Below are 6751 nucleotides of genomic sequence, written 5' to 3'. Positions count from 1 at the left end.
GGCAAAACTCATGCCGCGTGTACATAGTTACACATTAAAAATACCACGGGCACAGGTGGGGAGGGGGGCACAACTGCGGCACGCCCCAAGACGCGGCTTAAACCGCACTAGTGGCTTCCTGTTTGGTTATTTTTCTTTCTTTTCAGGACCTTAATCTCTGGAAACACTATCCGGCAACACTATTGCCAAACACATGATGCAGCAACCAAGGAGGCAGACAACTACGTCATACCACGGAATTCCCAGGTTGATTACAGTAACGAGCGAAATATTCGATTTAATATCATTCCTCAGCTTGCCCTTGGAAGGGACATAGTCCTACTCTTTGCTTATCGCACTATCTGTATCACTCTGCTTTAACGCAATTTTTTAATAAACAATGCATGACATTACGACTATTATTGCATTCTTGTTATATATATATCTATGTGTTCATTAATGACGCCTTGCAACTGTACACCTTGGTACGGCTAATACACCAGGGGCTTACGTACCTCACAATACGGTGTGAAAAGTTCGAACACTTTCACAAGTGCGGCACCCCGAACTTATAGCATTATATGCATCAGCTCCGAATCATGTCTTTGGTCAAATGTTGGGTTTGCCCGGCTCCTATGTTTTGGTACCTTACGTTCCGCTCTATCGGCTAGGGTAGCGCTAGAAGAACTACTGCGATTGTGCCCCGGTTCTGCTGGGTTCAGCACCTTAGTAGAGAAAGCTAAAACTGACTGTCATGATAAGGCGAGAGACTGGTCGCTGTTCGGCGAGGTTTTCAAGTCCCTAAAGACTTATACCGCTTAGAGCGAGGGGCCGGCCCTGTCTGGCTTAAAGGCGTGTATCGCGCCCCAAATTCGGCCTTCCGAATACCAGGGGCTTCACCGAAATTTAAAATTATAGAATTCTATGGCTAAGCGAGAGTGATAAAGCATTATTAGTCTGGTTGCCTTGTTCGCTGTGCTAAGCACCTCCCTCGAAGGACCCAAACATGGGAACAAGAGTGCTCAGGTTTATCCCGAACACCCCAGCACTCGTGGCATGGGAGCAGAAGCCGAGGACTAGCCATCTCTCAGATTGGATAAATAGCCAAACAGAAGGTAATATTTTAAATTCAAACAAACGTTGCATAGCGCATATGAAACAAGTTTTCATAAATACAGGATAAAACGAGCAAGTCTCATTCAAATATTACATCTTTTGAACACTCATCCGCGATGAGACGAGCACCCGACAGAACACCCTCGTAGTACATCTCGGGGTGGCGGTGCTCCTTGCCCTCCGGCGGCCCCTCCTTGATCAGCTTCACGGCGTCTAGCTTGACCCACTGCAATTTCACATGGGCGAAAGCCCGGCGTGCACCTTCAATGCAGACAGATCGCTTGACGACCTCCAGCCGCAGGCAGGCATCCACAAGCCGCCTCACCAGGCCGAAGAAGCTGTTCGGAAGGGCGTCGCCAGGCCACAGCCGGACTATAAAGCTCTTCATGGCCCGATCGGCCGCCCTATGTAGCTCGACCATCTGCTTCAGCTAGTCGCTCATTGGCACCGGGTGTTCGGCCTCAGCATACTGAGACCAGAACAGCTTCTCTGTTGAGTTTTCATCCTCGGCCTGGTAAAATTGTGCGGCATCGGACACGCTGCGGGGAAAATCTGCGAATGCTCCTAGAGAGCTCCGGATTCGGGTAAGTAATCGGTAATTTACTTTTACATGCTTGCTTTCCATATAGAAAGCCTTACCCGCCGCTATCTTCTTCATCGCGTCGATCTCTTGGAGAGCCTTTTGGGCTTTGGCCTTGGCACTTTTTGCGCTCTCGAGGGCCGTGGCAAGCTCAGACTCCCGCGTCTTTGAGTCAAGCTCCAATGCCTCGTGCTTCGCCACGAGAGCCTGGAGCTCTTGCTGCACCTCGCCTACCCGAGCCTCGTGCTTCTCTCACTCGGCGTGCTCCTTGGCCACTTTATCTTCGGCCTTGGTTAGCGCTTGCTTCAGGGTCGCCACCTCGGTCGTGGCCCCTGGCAAATATACGATGATCCTATCATTTTGCAATCGCATCTTCTTTTATATATACATATCTATAGACAGGGTATTACTTACCCTTGTTCTCCTCAAGCTGCCTCTTGGCAAGGACGAGCTCTTTCCTGGACCCCTCGAGGTCCTGCTTCAGTACGGCGACCTCCGCAGTCAGTGCGGCGAACGCCAGCAGCAAAGCCTGCATATGCATATTGACACACTTATATTAGACTCCTGCGATATTATTTGATCCTCTGTTCGGCTTTTCTTTGTGAACACCGAAAAAAGCATCAGGGGCTACTGTCTATGCGGTAATATTTCTACTACATTTTAAAACACTTACCTCAAAGCCTGTTAGAAGGCTGGCACATGCTTCAGTCAACCCGCTCTTGGCGGACTGAACCTTCTGGACCACCGCACTCATAACAGTACGGTGCTCCTCGTCGATGGAAGCGCTGCGAAGTGCTTCCAGCAGATTGTCCGGTGCCTCTGGATGGACAGAGGTCACCAACACAGGCGTCTTGCAACTCTTAGAAGGAGGTCGCCTGCCCGAGCCTGGAACCGCTGGAGGTTCCGCGCGGTGTTCGGCTGAGGGCCGAACTCGGAGCTCTCAGGGGTCCCATCCCCTCGGCTCCCGGAGTCCGGAAGGTCACCTTGAGGCACCTCCGGGACTGTCTCCCCTCAGTCCGGTGCCTCTTGAGACAGCACCTCGGCGTCGTCGGCAGGATGAGGGGAGGTGGCGGTCGGGACTGGATCGCTAGCCAAATCATCAATCTTAAGCAATTTTTCTTCAATCATAGCATTAAAATTCTTTTGCGAAGAAATAAATTCTTTAATATTAGATTCAAAATCAGAGGGCATCTTATTATAATTTCCATAAGAGTTGTTGTAAGAATTCCCATAATTATTAGAAGGATTACTAGGATATGGCCTAGGATTAAAATTCCCTCTATAAGCGTTGTTACCAAAATTATTCCTACCAACAAAATTCACATCCATAGATTCATTATTTTTCTCAATCAAAGTAGACAAAGGCATATCATTAGGATCAGAAGAAACACTCTTAGTAGCAAATAATTTCATAAGTTCATCCATCTTTCCACTCAACACATTAATTTCATCTATCGCATGCACTTTTTTATTAGAAGTTCTTTCAGTATGCCATTGAGAATAATTAACCATAATATTATCTAGGAGTTTAGTAGCATCTCCTAAAGTGATTTCCATAAAAGTGCCTCCCGCGGCCGAATCTAAAAGATTTCTAGAAGCAAAATTCAATCCGGCATAATTTTTTTGTATAATCATCCACAAATTCAAACCATGAGTAGGGCAATTACATATCATTAATTTCATTCTCTCCCAAGCTTGTGCAACATGTTCATGATCAAGTTGTTTAAAGTTCATTATATCATTTCTAAGAGAGATGATCTTAGCGGGAGGAAAATACTTAGAGATAAAAGCATCTTTGCACTTGTTCCATGAATCTATACTATTCTTAGGCAAAGACGAAAACCGAGCTTTAGCATGATCTCTAAGCGAAAAAGGAAATAGCTTCAATTTAACGAAATCATTATTGACATCTTTTTTATTTTACATATCACATAAATCAACGAAGCTATTCAGATGAGTAGCGGCATCTTCACTAGGAAGGCCGATGAATTGATCTTTCATAACAAGATTCAACAAAGCAGTATTAATTTCACAAGATTCAGCATCGGTAAGAGGAGCAATCGGAGTGCTAAGGAAATCATTATTATTGGTATTGGTGAAGTCACACAATTTAGTAGTATCTTGAGCCATCGCAACAAACAAGCAATCTAACACACGAGCAAACAAAAAGCAAGCGGACAAAAGAGGCAAACAGAGAGGGAGGATAGAGAGAGAGGGCGAATAAAACGGCAAGGGTGAATTGGGGGGAGAGGAAAACGAGAGGCAAATGGCAAATAATGTAATGCGAGAGATAGGGATTGTGATGGGTACTTGGTATATTGACTTTTTGCATAGACTCCCCGGCAACGGCGCCAGAAATCCTTCTTGCTACGTCTTGAGCTTGCGTTAGTTTTCCCCGAAGAGGAAGGGATGATGCAGCAGAGTAGCGTAAGTATTTCCCTCAGTTTTTGAGAACCAAGGTATCAATCCAGTAGGAGCCCACGCTCAAGTCCCTCGTACCTGCACAAAGCGATAGCTACTCGCAACCAACGCGATTAGGGGTTGTCAAGCCCTTCACGGTCACTTACGAGAGTGAGATCTAATAGATAGAATATTTTTGGTATTTTTGATATAAAGATGCAAAGTAAAAAGTAAAAGCAAAGTAAATAGCAAAACAATATAAAAGTGATGGAGATTGATATGATGAGAATAGACCCGGGGGCCATAGGTTTCACTAGTGGCTTCTCTCAAGAGCATAAGTATTCTACGGTGGGTGAACAAATTACTGTTGAGCAATTGATAGAATTGAGCATAATTATGAGAATATCTAGGCATGATCATGTATATAGGCATCACGTCCGTGACAAGTAGATCGAAACGATTCTGCATCTACTACTATTACTCCACTCATCGACCGCTATCCAGCATGCATCTAGAGTATTAAGTTAAAAACAGAGTAACGCCTTAAGCAAGATGACATGATGTAGAGAGATAAATTCATGCAATATGAAATAAACCCCATCTTGTTATCCTCGATGGCAACGATACAATACGTGCCTTGCTGCCCCTTCTGTCACTGGGTAAGGACACCGCAAGATCGAACCCAAAGCTAAGCACTTCTCCCATGGCAAGAACTACCAATCTAGTTGGCCAAACCAAACGGATAATTCGAAGAGACTTGCAAAGATAACCAATCATGCATAAAAGAATTCAGAGAAGATTCAAATATTATTCATAGATAGAATTGATCATAAACCCACAATTCATCGGTCTCAACAAACACACCACAAAAAGAAGATTACATCGAATAGATCTCCACAAGAGAGGGGGAGAACTTTGTATTGAGATTCAAAGAGAGAGAAGAAGCCATCCAGCTACTAACTATGGACCCGAAGGTCTGAGGTAAACTACTCACACTTCATCGGAGAGGCTATGATGATGTAGAAGCCCTCCGTGATGACGGCCCTGTTCCGGCGGAGCTCCGGAACAGGCCCCAAGATGGGATCTCGTGGATACAGAAAGTTGTGGCGGTGGAATTAGGTTTTTGGCTCCTGTTCTGATCGTTTGGGGGTACGTGTGTATATATAGGAGGAAGGAGTACGTCGGTGGAGCACCAAGGGGCCCACGAGGCAGGGGGTGGGACCTAGGGGGGGCCCACCCTCGTGAACACCTCTTTGCTTCCTTGCAGTAGGGTCCAAGTCTCCTGGATCACGTTTAGTGAGAAAATCACGTTCTTGAAGATTTTATTCCGTTTGGACTCCGTTTGATATTCCGTTTATCTGAAACACTGAAATAGGCAAAAAACAACAATTCTGGGCTGGGCCTCCGGTTAATAGGTTAGTCCCAAAAATAATATAAAAGTGGAAAATAAAGCCCAATATAGTCCAAAACAGTAGATAATATAGCATGGAGCAATCAAAAATTATAGATACGTTGGAGACGTATCATGGGCGATAATAGTCATACTGCTTACCAGCAATGTCTTACTTTGATTTGGCGGTATTGTTGGATGAAGCGGCCCGGACCGACATTACATGACCGCGTTCATGAGACTGGTTCTACCGACATGCTTTGCACACAGGTGGCTGGCGGGTGTATGTTTCTCCAACTTTAGTTGAATCGAGTTTGACTACGCCCGGTCCTTGTTGAAGGTTAAAACAACATACTTGATGAAAAATTGTTGTGGTTTTGATGCATAGGTAAGAACTGTTCTTGCTAGAAGCCCGTAGCAGCCACGTAAAATTTGCAACAACAAAGTAGAGTCCGTCTAACAAAGTATGGCTTCCAGAAAATGCTGGCTCCCGCTCCTAATCTAGTGTTAGGCCTGAACCTGCAAGTGTCGATGAGATTCAGTTATCCAACGACTGAGATGCCTCCTTGCCCTACCACTTTGTTGAGAGCCGTTGATTTCCTAAATGTACCGTTATATAGTAGTTATTGTTATTTTTCACCTTTTCGGTCACTTTCGCCTATGTAACCAGCTGGGATGTGGCTTGCGTGTGATCTATCTTTTCTCTTCCAGAATTCGCCTCGATGGCTTACATGATACTTCGAAGTTAAATCAATAGCAAATACATTCAGATCTGAGATTTTCCCACTCCCAAATTCCTTTGATTTGCTTGCTAAATTCGCATAGGTCTAGATCAGTCCTGACATCTAGCCAGCCAGCTTCACGAAGGAGCAGGAGGCGTTCGACTGGCTGCTGCGGCTCCTAACTCCCGTTTGTCCACGCAGTGGGTTGGTAGCCTAGGAACTGGCAGTAGATGGAGGAGATGACCGCACGGGGACTTCGGGCGACTGCTCCGAGCGGTGATGGATTGGGACCCGCGGGATGAGGCAGATATTCGAGGGGCAGCGGTAGCGCGGCGGTTGGCCGGCCGGCGATGAGGCGGCGACTGCCTAGGGTTGCGAGAGCAGAGGAGTTTGCACATTGTTTCTGCTGGGCTGGGTTGGGCTTTCAGCGAGGGAAATGATTCGTCTTGCGGTACTTCAAGGGATACCTGACCATCTGTTAGGCCAGGCCTACCAAAGCCCAATCCAAAAAACCCAGGCCCGAGCCTGGCCCGGCCCGGACATCGGGCCTAAAAATCAGGCCCG

The sequence above is a fragment of the Triticum dicoccoides genome, chromosome 7A (assembly GCF_002162155.2).
Source record: "Triticum dicoccoides isolate Atlit2015 ecotype Zavitan chromosome 7A, WEW_v2.0, whole genome shotgun sequence".
Lineage (NCBI taxonomy): Eukaryota > Viridiplantae > Streptophyta > Magnoliopsida > Poales > Poaceae > Triticum > Triticum dicoccoides.
Note: the sequence above shows the minus strand (reverse complement) of the source record.